Source organism: Nicotiana tabacum, chromosome 4, assembly GCF_000715075.1.
Source record: "Nicotiana tabacum cultivar K326 chromosome 4, ASM71507v2, whole genome shotgun sequence".
Taxonomy (NCBI): Eukaryota; Viridiplantae; Streptophyta; class Magnoliopsida; order Solanales; family Solanaceae; genus Nicotiana; species Nicotiana tabacum.
The window spans coordinates 140394661-140412340 of NC_134083.1; the positions used below are offsets into that span (position 1 = coordinate 140394661).

A 17680-nucleotide genomic window follows, 5' to 3' on the forward strand; every position below is an offset into this window, starting at 1 on the left:
ACATCTTCCAACAGCTAAATATTCTGCTTCAGTCAGTGATAGGGCAACACAATTTTGTTTCTTGCTATGTCAAGATACTAATGCATTTCTCAAGAGTTGACCCCTGCCACTTGTGCTTTTTCTATCAATCTTGCCACCTGCAAAATCTGCATCTGAAAAGCCTCTTAGAGCAAAATTGTTAGAACGGTCATACCATAATCCTAGCTCAGAGGTACCAATTAGATATCTAATAATTCATTTAATAGTAGTGAGATGGGATTCCTTAGGAGTTGACTGAAATCTTGCACATTTGCACACACTGAAAATAATATCTTGTCGACTAGCAGTGAGATATAATAAGAATCTAATCATTCCTCTATACATGGTTTCATCAACCTTTTTTCCATTGTTGTCTTCATCGAGCATTGTTGTTGGACTCATTGGAGTGCCGATTGACTTAGCATTTTCCATGACAAACTTTTTGATAAGCTCCTTAGTGTACTTGGTTTGGCTAATGAAAATTCCTTTAGGAGACTGTTTGATTTAAAGTCCGAGAAAGAATGTCAGTTCTCCCATCATGCTCATTTCGAATTCTCCTTTCATAGAAAGAGAAAAATCTTCACATAGAACAGAGTTAGGACTACCAAAAATAATATCATCAACATAAATTTGAGTAATAAAATTACCTGAACTAGAATGCTTAATAAAAAGAGTTGTATCGATATTACCTCTTTTGAGCCCTTGATTTAGAAGAAAAGAGATTAACCTTTAATACCAGGCATGAGGAGCTTGTTTGAGACCGTACAAAGCTTTATTCAGCTTGTATACATGATCAGGAAAGGTGACGCTTGCAAATTCTGGTGGTTGCTTCACATATACTTCTTCAGAGATGTGGCCATTTAGGAACACACTTTTAACATCCATTTGAAATAGCTTGAATCCTTTGTGAGCAGCGAAAGCAAGTAATATTCGTATGGATTTGAGTCTTGCTACAGGCGCAAAGGTTTCATCATAGTCGATTCCTTCTTGCTGAGAGTATCCTTGAGCAACCAATCTTGCTTTATTTCGAACCACTTGACCTGATTCATTCAATTTGTTTCTGAATACCCACTTAGTTCCAATGATGGATGAGTTTGAAGATCTGGGAACCATTTCCCATACTTTATTTCTTTCAAATTGATCTAGTTCCTCTTTCATAGCCCTTATCCAGTGAGTATCTTTGAGAGCTTAATCCACTTTTTTTTGGCTCAAGTTGAGAAATAAGAGCCACATGAAATTTGTTCTTCTGTGACCTTCTTATAGTGATTCCTTCCTGTGGATCTCCTATAATGAATTTGTGAAGATAGCCAGGTTCACTTTTCCATTCATTTGGAGTGCTTGAGGAAGGTTCTCTTTCTACATTAGATGACTGATCTGCTGGAGACAGTTCGAGATTTTTTGCGGGCTCTTTAGCTAGTTGAGTCTGTTGAACAACTGACTCACTTTGATGATCCTTTCCTACAATAACAGATTTAGGGACAAACGAGATTTCCTCATCTTCAGGAATTTTTTCATTCCTTGGGCGAGGGTTAGTATCAACAAAAATAACATGAATTGATTCTTCAATTCATAAAGTTCTTTTATTGTAAAATCTATATGCTCTACTTGAAGGAGAGTATCCAAGAAATATACCTTCATCACTCTTAGGATCAAACTTACCCAAATTGTCCTTTTCATTATTGTGGATAAAGCATTTACATCCAAAAGGGTGAAAGTAGCTGATATTGGATTTCTTACCATTCCATAGTTCATAAGGAGTCTTTTTGAGGATTGGTCAAATCAGACACCTGTTGATGATGTGGCATGCTGTACTCACAGCTTCTGCCCAGAAGTGATGAGGTAAGAAATTTTTCACAATCATGGTTCTTGCCATGTCTTATAAAGTTCTATTTTTACGCTCTACTACTCCATTTTGCTGCGGTGATATTGGTGAAGAGAAGTTGTGAGAGATTCCTTGATCGTTGCAAATATTTTCAAAAGCTCTGCTTTCAAATTCTCCTCCATAATCACTTATGATAGTAGATATGTAGTATCCTTTTTCTCGTTGAACTTTCTTACAGAAAACTTCAAAATTCATTAGAGCATCATCTTTGTGACTTAGAAACATAACCCAGGTAAATCTAGAGAAATCATCTACAATGACAAAAGCATATTTCCTACCACCTATGCTAGCAGTTCTAGTTGGACCAAATAAATCCATATGCAATAATTGATGAGGTTTGGAGGTGGAAACAATATTTTTAATTTTGAAAGAAGAGCGAGTTTGTTTTCCTAGTTGACATGCATCACATATATGATCCTTTGTAAAATCTAGTTTTGGAAGATCGATTACAAAATCATGTTTAGAAAACTTTTGAATAGAATGCATGCTGGCATGACCAAGTTTTCGATGCCAGACCTAGGGATCATCAATCATGGAAGTAAGACAAATTTTATCTCCAAGATTATCTAAATTGCTGATAGTATAGACATTTCTATCTCTATTGCCTGAAAGAATGATTTTATCTGATTCGTCTTCTATTAACCAGCCATGTTTCTTAAAACGAACCTCATAGTCATTGTCACATAGTTGACTAATACTGAGAAGATTATAGCTGAGTTCATCAACCAGGTAGACTTCATCTACATCACATGTTAAGCTCAGAGGAACTTTTCCAACACCAATTACATTTCCTTTGGATTTGTCTCCAAATGTAACTGTTCCTCCATCTAGTTTGGTGACTGATTTGAACAATTGTTTGCCACCAGTCATATGTCTGGAACACACGCTGTCGATATACCATCTTCCTTTTCGATTCTTCTTGCGGTGTTTCTACAAAACAAAGTTACTTGTTTTTAGGTACCCAAGCCTGCTTGGGTCCTGAATGGTTAGAATGCTGAGTGTTAGCTTGATTTGAAGATTTAGGTCTCCAGACCCATCTCCTGTTATCCTTGAACCTGCAATGATTTGAGGTATGACCCCTTTTACCACAATAAAAACATAGTACTATTAGAGTTTCCAAAACCTTTTTCTGCTCTAATTTTGTTCCTGCATTGGTTAGTACTATGGCCATTTTTACCACAAAAGGAACATGCAAGAAATTTATGTTTGTGATGAGTAGTCTGATTTGACTTGACTGAGCTGTGACCGGTGGATTTTTGCAATCCATTCAATTGAAGTTAAAGCTCATTAACTTCATCCTGTAGCATATCACGCTCAATTTCACATACTTCCAGTTTCAGGGCCCAGTCTTTCTTTTCTCTCTTGATCTTTCTAAGTTCATTCACAACTTTTTCGATATCTGCAAGAGTAATATCAACAAATTCTTGAAGTTCATAACAATTAGGACATGTGGGAAGATGTACCTTACTAGTTCCTTCGTCTGCCATAAGGCCAAGTTCTCTTTAGTTGTCTTCCTTATCATCTCCATCTGCCATTAGTCCAAGCTCCCCTAAATCTTCATTTTCATTTATAGCCATGAAACATATATTAGCAACTTCCTCATGTTCAGACTCTTCTTCATCACTCCATGGTCCGAAGGATTTCTTCTTTTGCATGTTTCTGCTGAGTTTCTTATTTAGTTCAGGACAATCAGCTTGAATATGACCAAACTTTCCAAATTCGTAGCACCTTCCATCATTTTTATCAGTTTCATTGTTTATCCTTCCTTTCCTGAAGTTAGGCTTCCCTCTTCTGCTATTTCTGTTTTTCCTCATCATGCTTGTTACAACTTGATAGAGCATGGCAATGTTTTCATCTTGTTCTCCTCCTTCTTCTCCTTTTTCATTCCTTCGTCTGCCATAAGGCCAAGTTCTCTTTAGTTGTCTTCCTTATCATCTCCATCTGCCATTAGTCCAAGCTCCCCTAAATCTTCATTTTCATTTATAGCCATGAAACATATATTAGCAACTTCCTCATGATCAGACTCTTCTTCATCACTCCATGCTCTGAAGGATTTCTTCTTTTGCATGTTTCTGCTGAGTTTCTTATTTAGTTCAGGACAATCAGCTTGAATATGACCAAACTTTCCAAATTCGTAGCACCTTCCATCATTTTTATCAGTTTCATTGTTTATCATTCCTTTCCTGAAGTTAGGTTTCCCTCTTCTGCTATTTCTGTTTTTCCTCATCATGCTTGTTACAACTTGATAGAGCATGGCAATGTTTTCATCTTGTTCTCCTCCTTCTTCTCCTTTTTCATTTTTTGGTTCAGCCACAGTTGCCTTAAAGGCAACAGTTTTCTTCTTTTCTTGAATTTGTATATCCAAGTGAGTTTTCTCAAAAGCAATTAGATCACCTCTGAGTTCATCATAGGAAATTTTATCAAGATCCTGACATTCCAAAGCGATGACTTTTGACTGCCAAATGGTAGGTAAACTCCTGACAATTTTTCTAACCTGTTCACCACTTTTGATAGGTCTGCCAAAGGACTTTAGATCTCCAAGAATTTTGCTGAACCTGGAGAACATCTCTTCCACTGATTCTCCATCCTTCATTTGAAATAGATCGTAGTCTCGAACCAAAAGATTGATCCTTGTTTCTTTCAATTTGTTGGTTCCTTCGTACGTGACCTCCAGTTTGTCCCACATTTCTTTGGCTGTTTCACAACTTGATGTCTTTTCATACTATTCTCCTCTGATAGCATTGTACAATAGATTTTTTGCTTTGGCATTTACAGTTATGACAACAGCTTGTTCATCAGTGTAGTTATCTAAGTCAAGAGGATCAGTTGATACGATGACTTGACCATTTGCATCCTTCTTTGGTGGGATTGGAAGATTTCCCTTTTTGGATCACACGCCAAATTTTAATGTCATATGACATCGTGTATGTTTCCATACGCACTTTCCAATGAGAAAAGTGTTGTCCGTTGAAATAAGGAGGTCGAACCTAAGAGGTTCATTCTTGAAATAGTGCACCAACAACAGTGTTAGATCCTATGATCTTTTTCTCACCATCTGTTAAGTATAGATTGTGAGCCTTGCTCTGATACCAATTGAAGGTACAAGGGGGGGGGGTGAATTGTGGTCTACTAAAAAATAGTCGACAAACGATGATTTTGGTTGACTAGATTAAGAGCAGAATGTAAGAAAAACAGTAAATGTAAAGTGAATAACACACAACGATTTTATACTGGTTCGCTACCGGTGTGGTACTTACATCCAATTTTCCTTAGGTAACAAGGGTTCCCTTTAGATCTTGAAAGTATTACAATACGGATGGTTTTGATTCGTTCACCACCAACGAAGTATAGCAACAATGAATTCTGAATAATGACACAACTCTCTTTTGTGTTCTAATTCTTCCTATATTTTGAGATACTGATAAACTGAGGATTACAGTGTTTAGGCTAAGAAGTAGAGAGACTTAGAAAATAATGTGTGTAGTTGCGCAAGTTATCCATTTGATCTTAGCGGATTTCTTATAGAAGAGAAGAGAGTCGTTGAGCCTTGACCGAAAATAGAGGCACGGGATCTTCAAAGGGATTTGTCCCAAGGGGTGCCTCTTCGAATCTTGCTCATGGGAGGGACCAGATTCGCTCGCGACTTTCCTTGTCACATGCTTACATTGAGGAGACATTCAAGCCTACAATTGAGCTTAATTAAGGATACTGAATATTTGCTGGCAATAGCTCATTGATTTGTAATCTGATTTCCTTTGATTGGGGCTGAATGGATGTGCTAAAATTTGATTCCTTCTTACTGTCCATTAATTCAACAATCACATCTTTGGACAACTTCTCATTAGTATTCTTTCCTTTTGATGATTTCGATTCCTGCAAACCAAGGTAAGTGAACATTGTCATCATTGAAACTTTGGAATATAACTTAACAAAATCAACCAATCGTATTGCTTGTATATATGCAGAGATGTATTGTATAGGTAAATGCAGGAGCCTTATATTGGTTGATCGAGCATATTACATAACAAGGAGGATTAAGGAAGTGGTTTCGTGTTCAACAATTGTGGCATTTTTGTAACTTGACAAGCCTTCACTTTATCCCTCATACCTTTTGGGTTGGGGACGGCAAGTACTTCGTCTTGAGTAGGACTCGGTGGTGAGGTAAGGATCGCATAAGAGTGGTTCAGTCATCGATAAGCCTCTCCTTATTTATTTTATAGGGCAGAATTGTGGACCAACAATCCATCGCACATTATATAGACGGGTTCTAGAAAGGCATATAGGAAGGAATGGATAAATCCGGAATGAAGAAATCGAATATGAAAGAAAAGACAAAGAAATGAGAGAATATCAGCTTCTATTTCTTTGGATATGAGCTGAATTGTCACGACCCAATTTTCCTTACAGGCCGTGATGGCGCCCAGCATCGCCGCTAGGCAAGCCAACGGTGAACTAGCCATGTATTACTCTTGTTAACATTTTAGAAATGGTTGATTTTTAATTATTAAATAAGTAATAGGTGAGAAATTTAATAAAATAAAGTGTAACCAATTATAAGATAAGTGTGGTGAAATAAATACTCAAAAATCATCAAATGTCTACTAGCAAAATTCCAAGACCTGGTGTCACAAGTGTATGAGCTACTAGTAGAATATATAAAACACTAAACTACTGTCTAAAATAGAGTAGACAAAAAGTAAATACAAAGGAGAGACGTCGACTGCTGCAGAACGGACTCGGAAAGCAGCTCATCACTAAGTCTCGGAGTATCAGGGGTGCACGCCGGGATGACTACCAGATGCACCTGCCTCAGATCATGCACGGTTAATGCAGTAGTGTAGCGTGAGTGCATAAACAACATGTACCCAGTAAGTATCCAGTCTAACCTCGAAGAAGTAGTGACGAGGGGTCGACATCGACACTTACTATAGGCCAATAATAAAATGCAGAAATTATAAACAGGCGTGGAACATGAAAATAATAATAATAATAATAATTATTATTATTATTATTATTATTATTATTATTATTATTATTATTATTATTACACAACGACAAGCAGTGAATAAATGATTCCTTAACTGATAATAAATTCCAAGAATTCTCTAGCCAACACGTAGTATGGCCCGATCCAAAAATATATTGTGTGCGCAGCTGAGGGTCGAACGACACGAACCATAGATGCATCTATTAACCTACCGAGGCGAACGACCCGCTCCCATAAGAGTAGAGAAGTTTACATCGCTCGCGGAAGTACTTGCGACACGAGTGGACATGGATTTCTCAGAGTTATTATAATTCCTCAATTCTTTCCAAAAATAAGAAATCTAAATCGGAAAATTTCAACCTTACAATCCTTTATATCAGCTCTATTTAAGACAATTAATATGCATAATCTACATAACAGTACAATCAAAGCATGATGTAATTCTAAAACTACCCGGACATCTCATGGAATATAGCTACGCACGGACTCTCGTCACCTAGTGCGTATGTAGCTCCCCACACAAGTAATTCACAGCAAAATATACCTAAGGGGATGAGTTACCTCTTACAAAGTTAGGCAGGAGACTTATCTCGTCTCAAAGCTCACTTTCTGGCCCACAATTCATTCTAAAGCCTCAACTGGGTGCCGAACAATCCGAAACTAGTCAAATGTTATATAAATTAATCAATACATGCTCAAAAGTTCATAATTTAACTATTAGAGTAATTACCCAACCCAAATTGGAAGATTCCTAAAATTCACCCCGGGCCCACATGCCCGGATTCCGAAAATAATCAAAGATAATTGTTACCCATAACCTCACGAACTCAAATATATCATTTTCATCCAATTTCATAATTATTTTCGTGGTTAAATCCCATTTTTATCAAAACCTAGGTTTTTCAACTAAACCCATAATTTTTATAATTTTACATGTTAAAATCTACCCATAATCTATGTACTAAACTTACATTGGGTAGGAATTACTTACCTTCAATAGCTAGGTGAAAACCCCCCTCTAAAAATCTCCAAAATCGCCCAAGAAGTGAAATAAATGAACCAAAATGGTTTAAGTCCCGTCTTAAATGAACCTCACTTCCCAACGATTTGTGCTTCTGCGGCTTCGCATCTACGAAAAATGCATCGCCGATGCGGCTCCCCCTCAGTTGGCCTGCTTCCGCATCTGCGGAAAGTGGCTCCCTTCTGCGAACCCGCGCCTGCGGCGTACGTGCCGCACCTGCGACTTTGCGCTCTTCTGATAACCACTGACTGCTTCTGCGGTCGCACATCTGCGCCCCCATGTCCGCACCTGCGGACTCAGCCCACGCAGCCCAAATGCGCACCTGCGGCCAACGAGCTGCTTCTGCGGTGCCGCACCTGCACCAGAAGCCCTGCTGCTTCAGCAACTTCTTCCAAGTCCAAACGAGTTTCACGCATCGTCCGAATGGCATCTGAGGCCTCGTCCAAACATACCAACCAGTTTAAAATCATAAAATGGACCTGCTCGACCTATCGAAACACGGAAAACAACACCAAAACTAAGAATCACACTCCAAACCAAATCGAATCAACTTATGAACTTCAAGTTCTTTCAACTTGCTCTGAACGCGCCGAATCATACTTAGACTACTCGGAATGATACAGAATTTTGCGTGCAAGTCACAAATCACCATACGGAACTATTCCCAGACTTAGAATACCAAACGGACCTCGATAACACCAAAACCTACTTCAAACCAAATTTAAAGAACTCGAAAAACCTTCATGTGTTAACTTTTAATATTAAGCGCCGAAACGTTCCCGGGTCATCCAAAACCCTATCCGAACATATGCCCAAGTCCAAAATTATCATATGAACCTATTGGGACCATCAAATCTCGATTCTGAGGTCGTTTACTAGAAATGTTGATCCAAGTCAAACTTAACCCTTTAAGGCCAATATTAAGGAACTAAGTGTTTCGATTTCAACTCGAACCCTTCCAAACCCGAACTAACCATCCCCGCAAGTAATAAAATAGTAAAAGCACATACGAGGAGTCTTATATAGGGAAACGGGGATCTAGAAAGAAAAACGACCGGTCGGATCATTACATTCTCCACCTCTTAAACAAACGTTCATCCTCGAACGGGTCTAGAATCATACCTGGAGTGTTGAATAAGTGTGGATATCTACTCCGCATGTCCTCATCAGTCTCCCAAGTCGCCTCTTCGACTGGTTAACCCCTCCACTGAACTTTTACCGCAGAAATCTTCTTAAACCTCAGCTGGCAAACTTGCCTGTCAACAATGGCAATTGGATCCTCCTCATAACCCAGGCTCTTATCTAGCTAAACCGTGCTGAAGTCTAACACATGCGACATGTCAGTATGATACCTCCGGAGCATAGACACGTGAAAAACCAAATGAACTCCCGATAGACTGGGAGTCATATCAAGCTCATAAGAAACCTCCCCAACTCGCCTCAACACCTCAAATGGACCTATAAACCTTGGGCTCAACTTGCCCTTCTTCCCGAACCTCATGATTCCCTTCATCGGCGAGACTTTCAAGAGAACCTTCTCGCCCACCATAAATGATAAATCACGCGCCTTCTGATCCGCGTAACTCTTCTGTCTGGACTGTGTTGTGCGAAGTCGCTCCTGAATCAATTTTACCTTTTCCAAGGTATCCTTCACCAAATCAGTACCATATAACTTAGCCTCACCAGGCTCAAACCATCCGATAGGCGAACGACATCGCCGACCATATAAAGCCTCAAATGGAGCCATCTTGATGTTGGACTGGTAATTGTTGTTGTAAGCAAACTCGGCCAAAGGCAAGAATCGATCCCACTGCCCTCCAAAGTCAATCACACATGCTTTGAGCATATCCTCCAAGATCTGAACCGTCCGCTCTGACTGCCCGTCGGTCTGCGGATGAAAGGTTGTGCTGAGCTCTACCCGAGTCCCTAACTCACTATGTACTGCCCTCCAGAAATGCAAAGTAAACTGAGGTCCTCTATCTGATATAATGGAAACAGGCACACCATGCAACCAAACAATCTCCTAAATGTAAATCTGGGCCAATATCTCTGAAGAATACGTGGTCACAACCGGAATGAAGTGTGCCGACTTGGTCAACATGTCAAGAATGACCCATACTGCATCAAACTTCCGCAAGGTCTGCAGCAACCCAACTACGAAATCCATAGTAATGCGCTCATATTTCCACTCAGGTATAACCATCTGCTGGAGTAGGCCACATGGCCTTTGATGCCCGTACTTAACCTGCTGGCAATTAAGGCACCTCGCTACATACTCAAATATGTCCTTCATCCACCGCCACCAATAATGCTGCATCAGGCTGTGATACATCTTCGTAGCACCTGGATGGATAGAATACCGAGAACTGTGTGCCTCCTCTAGAATCTTTTCCCTCAATCCATCAACATTAGGGACACATGGATGACCTTGGAGTCGCAGAACACCATCCTTACCGATAGTAACCTCCTTGGCACCACCCTGTAGTACCATCTCTATGAGAACCAATAAGTGCGGGTCATCATATTGGTGAGTCTTGATCTGCTCGAATAGTGAAGACTGGGCGACGACACATACAAGGACTCGACTGGGCTCTGGAATATCAAATCTCACAAGTTTGTTAGCCAAGGACTGAATGTCCAAAGCTAATGGCCTCTCCTTTGCTGAAATGAATGCCAAACTACCCATACTCTCTGCCTTTCCGCTCAAGGCATCCGCAACCACATTCGCCTTGACCGAATGATAAAGGATGGTAATATCATAATCTTTTAGTAACTCAAGCTACATGTGCTGCCTCAAATTGAGATACCTCTGGTTGAACAAATACTGCAAGCTACGATGATTGATGTAAACCTCACAGGACACCCCATATAGATAATGCCTCCAGATCTTAAGAGCATGAACTATCGCGGCCAACTCCAAATCGTTCACAGGGGGAATTCTTCTCGTGGGGCTTCAGTTGACGTGAAGCATATGCAATACCTTGCCCCCCGCATCAATACACAACCCAGGCGAACGAGTGAAATGTCACAATGCAGAGTATACACCCTTAAACCGAAAGGCAACACTAACACCGGTGCTGAAGTCAAGGCGGTCTTGAGCTTCTGAAAGCTCGCCTTGCAATCGTCGGACCATCAAAAAGGAGCACCCTTCTGGGTCAATCTAGTAAAAGGTGTTGCAATAGATGAGAAGCCCTCCACGAACTGACGATAATAACCTGCTAACCCCAAGAAGCTCCTGATCTTGGTCGCTGTGGTAGGACGAGGCCAACTCTAGACTGCCTCGATCTTCTTGGGATCTACCTTAATACCCTCGCCTGATACAATATGCCCCAAGAATGCCACAGAATCTAATGAAAACTCACACTTGGAGAACTTAGCATATAGCTTCTATTCCCGCAAGGTGTGAAGCGCCACTCTGAAATACTGCTCGTGCTCCTCCATTATACGCGATTAGATCAAAATGTCATCAATGAAGACGATGACAAACGAGTCAACACACGGCCTGAACACCCAGTTCATCAAATCTATAAACACCACCGGGGTGTTAGTCAAACTGAAGGACATTACTAGAAACTCATAGTGGGCATATCTAGTCCGGAAAGCCGCCTTCGGAACATCTGAATCACGAATCTTCAACTGATGGTACCCCGATCTCAAGTCAATCTTAGAGAACACCCTGGCACCCTGCAACTAGTCAAACAAATCATCAATACGCAGAAACGGGTACTTGTTATTAATGGTAACCTTGTTCAACTTGCGATAATCAATGCACATCCGCATAGCCCCATCTTTCTTTTTCACGAATAACATTGGTACACCCCAAGGAAGCACACTTGGCCTGACGAACCCCTTTGCTAGCAACTCCTCAAGATGTTCCTTCAGCTCGTTTAACTCTTTTGGAGCCATGCAGTACAGTGGAATAGATATAGGTTGGGTACCTGGATCCAAATCAATACAACAATCGATATCACGATCTGGTGGCATGCCTGGAAGATCAGAAGGAAACACATTGGAGAACTCCCGGACCATTGGCACTGAATCAATTGCCAGAGTCTCTGTAGTAGTATCCCGGACAAAGGCTAGATAAGCCAAACAACCTTTCTCGACTATGTGTCGAGCGTTCCGAAAAGAGATAACTTAACTAGATGCACTGATAGACAAACCCTTCCACTCCAATCTAGGAAACTCTGGCATCGCCAAGGTAACAGTCTTAGCATGGCAATAAAGGATGGCGTGATATGGAGATAACCAGTCCATGCCCAGGATGATCTCAAAGTCGGTCATATCGAGCAACATAAGATCCTCTCTAGTCTCATAACCACAGAAAGTAATAATGCAAGGCCAATAGATCTGATCCACAAAAACAGAATCGCCCACTGGTGTGGACACATAAACAAAAGTACCCAATGACGCACGAGGAACACCCAAGAAATGAGCAAACAATGATGAAACATATGAAAATGTAGACCCTGGATCAAATAGTACTGAAGAATAACTACCGCAGACAGAGATAATACTTGTGATCACGGTATCTGAGGCCATTTCATCTGGTTTGGCCGGAAAAACATAAAATCTAGTTGGAGCGCCACCTGACTGGCCTCCACCTGTCTGGCCTTCGCCTCTAAGATGGCCCCAACCCACCTGCCCTCCGCCTCTAGGTGGCCGCACGGCTGGTGCGACAGCTGGTGCTGTAATCATAGGCCGATGACCCTACTGTACTGCCTTGCCCCGAAGTCTGGGACAAAACCTCTTCATGTGGCCAGGATCCCCGCACTCATAACAACCCCTCGGAATGGAGGATTGCTGACCTGAAGTCTGACCCTGATGGCCTGAATACCCACTGGAGGAACCCTAAATAGCTGGTGGGCAGTAGGAACTCTCTGGTATGGCACTGAAATAGGGCCGCACTGGGCACTCCGAGAAGGCGGCGGTGTTAGATATGTGGGCCTGCTAGGATGACCTCTCCTAAATTGACCTCTGCCCCTACACGGAGCACCACTAAATCCTCCAGAATAACGAAACCACTCATCCCGCGGAACCTGCTCTCGGCTCCGCTGATGAACACCCTCGATCCTCCGAGCTATCTACACGACTAGCTCGTCAGAAGTCCTTATCTCGACCTCTCGGGCCATAGTGTCCTGGATACCAGAGTGCAAACCTGCAATAAACCTTCGCACTCTCTCTGCATCGGTGGGGAGTATCATAAGTGCGTGGAGAGAACTCAGAAAATCTTTTCTCATAGTCGGTCACCGACACCTGACCCTGCTGGAGCTGCTCGAATTGAAACCGCAACTCTTCCCTCTGAGAGGGTGGAATATACATATCCAAAAAAATACATGTGAACTGGTCTCAGGATAAGGGAGGAGAACCTGCTGGTCCTCTGAGAAGATATGGCTGCTACCACCTACGGGCCCTGCCCTCCAGCTGGAAAGTGGTAAAGACCACCCCGTGGGACTCCAATATCCTCATGTTGTGCAGTCTGTCCCTGCACCGATTAATAAACTCCTGGGGATCCTCATGTCGCTCACCTCTATAGACAGGAGGGTATAGCCTGGTCCATCTGTCCAATATCTTATGTGGCTCGCTGGCCGCAGCTGGTCTGGGCTCAGGTATAGCTGCTGCAACTGGCTGGGCTCCTCCCACGGGTAGTGCGCCCGGGGTATGATATACGACAGCTGCATGCCTAGGAGCCTGAGCGGTAGGGGTATGTGCTCCACCTCCTGCCTGAGATGTAGTTGGGTCTGCTGGAAATAAACCATCCTGAGTCATAGAATCCATGAACCGCATCATACGGCCCATGACCTCTTGGAATCCCGGTGCGAACATGAAATCCACCGAGGATGGCTCTGTTGCAGGCACCTCACCCTGATCCTCAATAATAGGATCCTCTACCGGATCCACTGGTGGTATAATTGGAGCAACTCTAGGATGTCTTCGTCCTCTACCACAAGCTGGAGCCCTCCCTCGGCTTCTAGCAACAGGGGGAGCAGCTCCTCCATGGTCAGGCACATCCGCCGCGCGCGTTCTAATCATCTGTTAGAGAATAAGAGAAAGATACTTAGCATAAAATCAATTGCACGATAGGAGATGAAGAAATAGTAGTTTCCTAACACTCTATAACCTCTCGAAGATAAATACGGACGTCTCTGCACCGATCCACAAGACTCTATTAGGCCTGCTCATAACTTGTGAGACCTACGTCAACCTAGTGCTTTAATACTATGTTGTCATGACCCAATTTCCCTTATAGGTCGTGATGACACCCAACGTCGCCGCTAGGCAAGCCAACTATAAACTAGCCATGTATTACTCTTGTTAACATTTTAGAAATGGTTGATTTTTAATTATTAAATAAATAAGAGGTGAGAAATTTAATAAAATAAAGTGTAACCAATTATAAGACAAGTATGGTGAAATAAATACTCAAAAATCATCAAATGTCTACTAGCAAAATTCCAAGACCTAGTGTCACAAGTGTATGAGCTACTAGTAGAATATACAAAACACTAAAATACTGTCTGAAATAGAGTAGACAGAAAGTAAATACAAAAGAGAGACTTCGAGTGCTGCAGAACGGACTCGGAAAGCAGCTCACCACTAAGTCTCAGAGTATCAGGGGTGCGCGCCGGGAAGACTAACAGATACACCTGCCTCACATCCTGTATGGTTAGTGCAGAAGTATAGCGTGAGTACATAAACAACATGTACCCAGTAAGTATCCAGTCTAACCTCGAAAAAGTAGTGACGAGGGGTCGACATCGACACTTACTATGGACCAACAATAAAATGCAAAAATTATAAACAGGTGTGGAACATGGAAATAATAATAATAACACAATGACAAACAGTGAATAAATGGTTCCTTAACTGATAATAAATTCCAAGAATTCTCTAGCCAACACCTACTAATCCCAATTCAATTTCTGTCACTAAATAAATTATAACCTCTCCAGCCATGAAATAATATCAAGTGTAATCAGGCTTCGAGTATTATCACGCATGATTTATGCCGAGGTCATACGACCCGATCTAAAAATATAATATATGCACTACTGAGGGTCGAACGACACGAACCATAGATGCATTTATTAACCTGCCGAGACGAACGGCCCGCTCCCATGAGAGTAGAGAAGTTTATCTCGCTCGCGGAAGTACTTGCGACGCGAGTGGACATGGATTTCTTAGAGTTATAATAAGAAATCTAAATTGGAAAATTTCATCCTTACAATCCTTAATCTCAGCTCTATTTAAGACAATTACTATGCATAATCAACATAACAGTACAATCAAAGTATAATGTAAATCTAAGACTACCCAGACATCTCATGGAATATAGCTACGCACGAACTCTCATCTCCTAGCGCGTACGTAGCTCCCCATACAATAATTCACAACAAAATATACCTAAGGGGATGAGTTCCCTTTTACAAGGTTAGGCAAGAGACTTTCCTCGTCTCAAAGCTCACTTTACGGCCCAAAATTCATTCTGAAGCCTCAACTCGGCGCCGAACAATCCGTAATTAGTCAAATGTTATATAAATTAATCAATACATGTTCAAAAGTTCATAATTTAACTATTAGAGTAATTACCCAACCCAAATTGGAAGATTCCTCAAATTCACCCCCGGGTCCACGTGCCTGGATTCCGGAAATCTTCGAAGGTAATTGTTACTCATAAACTCACAAACTCAAATATATCATTTTCGCCCAATTTCATAATCATTTTCGTGGTTAAATCCCATTTTTATCAAAACCTAAGTTTTTCAACTAAACCCATAATTTTCACAATTTTACATGTTAAAATCTACCCCTAATCTATGTATTAAACTTACATTGGGTAGGATTTACTTACCTTCAATAGCTAGGTGAAAACCCCTCTCTAAGAAGCTCCAAAATCGCCCAAGAAGTGAAATAAGTGAACCAAAATGGCCTAAGTCCCGTCTTAAATGAAACTCACAACCCAGCGATTTCCGCTTCCGCGGAGAATTGGCCGCTTCTGCGGCTCCGCATCTGCAGAAAATGCATTACAGATGTGGCTCTCCCTCAGCTGGCCTACTTCTGCATCTACAGAAAGTGGCTCACTTCTGCGAGCCTGCGCCTGCGGTGTACGTACCGCACTTGCTACTTTACACGCTTCTGCGGACCACTGACCGCTTTTGCGGTCACGTATCTGCGCCCCCATGTCCGCACCTGCGGACTCAACCCGCGTAGTACAAAGCCCACCTATGGCCAACGAACAGCTTCTACGGTGCCGCACCTGCGGCAAATCCTTCGCAGGTGCAAACGCACCAGAAGCCCTGGTGCTTCAGCAACATCTTCCAAGTCCAAACGAGTTCCGCGCATCGTCCGAATGGCATCGGAGGCCCCCGAGGCATCGTCCAAACATAGCAACAAGCTTGAAATCATAAAACGGACCTGCTTGAACTCTCGAAATACGAAAAACAATACCAAAACTAAGAATCACACTCCAAACCAAATCGAGTCAACTTATGAACTTAAAATTCTTTCAACTAGCTCCGAACGCACGGAATCATAGTTAGACTATTCGGAATGACACCAAATTTTGCGTGCAAGTCATAAATCGCCATACGGAACTATTATCAGGATCGGAATCCCAAACAGACCTCGATAATATCAAAACCTACTTCAAACCAAATTTAAAGAACTCAAAAAACCTTCAATGTGCCAACTTTTAATATTAAGCGTCGAAACGCTTCCGGTTCATCCAAAACCCGATCCGAACGTACGCCCAAGTCCAAAATCATCATACAAACCTATTGGGGCTATCTAATCCCAATTCTGAGATCGTTTACTAGAAATGTTGACCCAAGTCAAACTTAACCCTTTAAGGTTAATATTAAGGAACTAAGTGTTCCGATTTCAACCCGAACGCTTTCAAACCCGAACTAACCATCCCCGTGAGTCATAAAATAGTAAGATCATATACGAAGAGTCTTATTTAGGGGAACAAGGATCTAGAAAGTAAAATGACTGATCGGGTCGTTACATGAATCTTATCTATTTCAATCCCCCAAGATTCGAATTCGACTTTTGAGCCATTCAACAATTCACATATTTAACCTTTCGAATATGTATTACGTATTCAAATTTGTTTGAAAGAGTGGGAGAAAAAAAGAGTGGAGATAGAATATAGATGGGGTATATCTCGCCAAACTAGATAAAGCTATTATTCTAATCTAGACTCTAAAAGTATATGAATGTTGATTCATACCAATTAATTAAAAATTAATTCGAGGGAAGAGAGACCCATGCAAATTAATCATGTGCCAGGAACAAGAATTGAACTGGTGACATGAGGATTTTCAGTCCTCCGCTCTACCAACTGAGCTATCCCAGCTATTCATAATGTATTGTACTCATTTTATTAGAGAACTGGGGTCTATGTCAACTAAAAGGCCAAAAGTAGATTTTTTTTATCAAAGCCGGGGAATTTCTTCGATCTTTAAAAAGATGACTTTGTAAGTTTCAGTATGAGTAATGATATTGATAGCAAAACATTCAGCCAGGGATTCCTTGCTCAAAGATGTTAATTTCTATGTGTATCATATATATCACAAGACTTATGATAAGAGAAAGTCATTTACGCTCAAATCTATTTTTAAGAGAATATAGTCAATGAGAAAGATAAGGAATTTTGCCGCTAAGGAATGGGGGTTAGATTAATAGTTGGGGAGTGAAATAGTCTTTTTGGTGATAGAGGGAATTGAACCCTCACGATTTTGAAAGTCGACGGATTTTTCTCTTACTATAT

The 17680-nt window shown here is 41.3% G+C and overlaps 1 non-coding gene across 1 annotated transcript; it reads right to left on the bottom strand.

Annotated features, from left to right (window-relative positions):
- Positions 1-17193: 17193 nt before the first annotated feature.
- TRNAF-GAA (transfer RNA phenylalanine (anticodon GAA)) lies at positions 17194-17266 on the bottom strand. Its single transcript has one exon. It is a non-coding gene; the product is annotated as a tRNA-Phe (tRNA).
- Between the last annotated feature and the right edge of the window lie 414 nt (positions 17267-17680).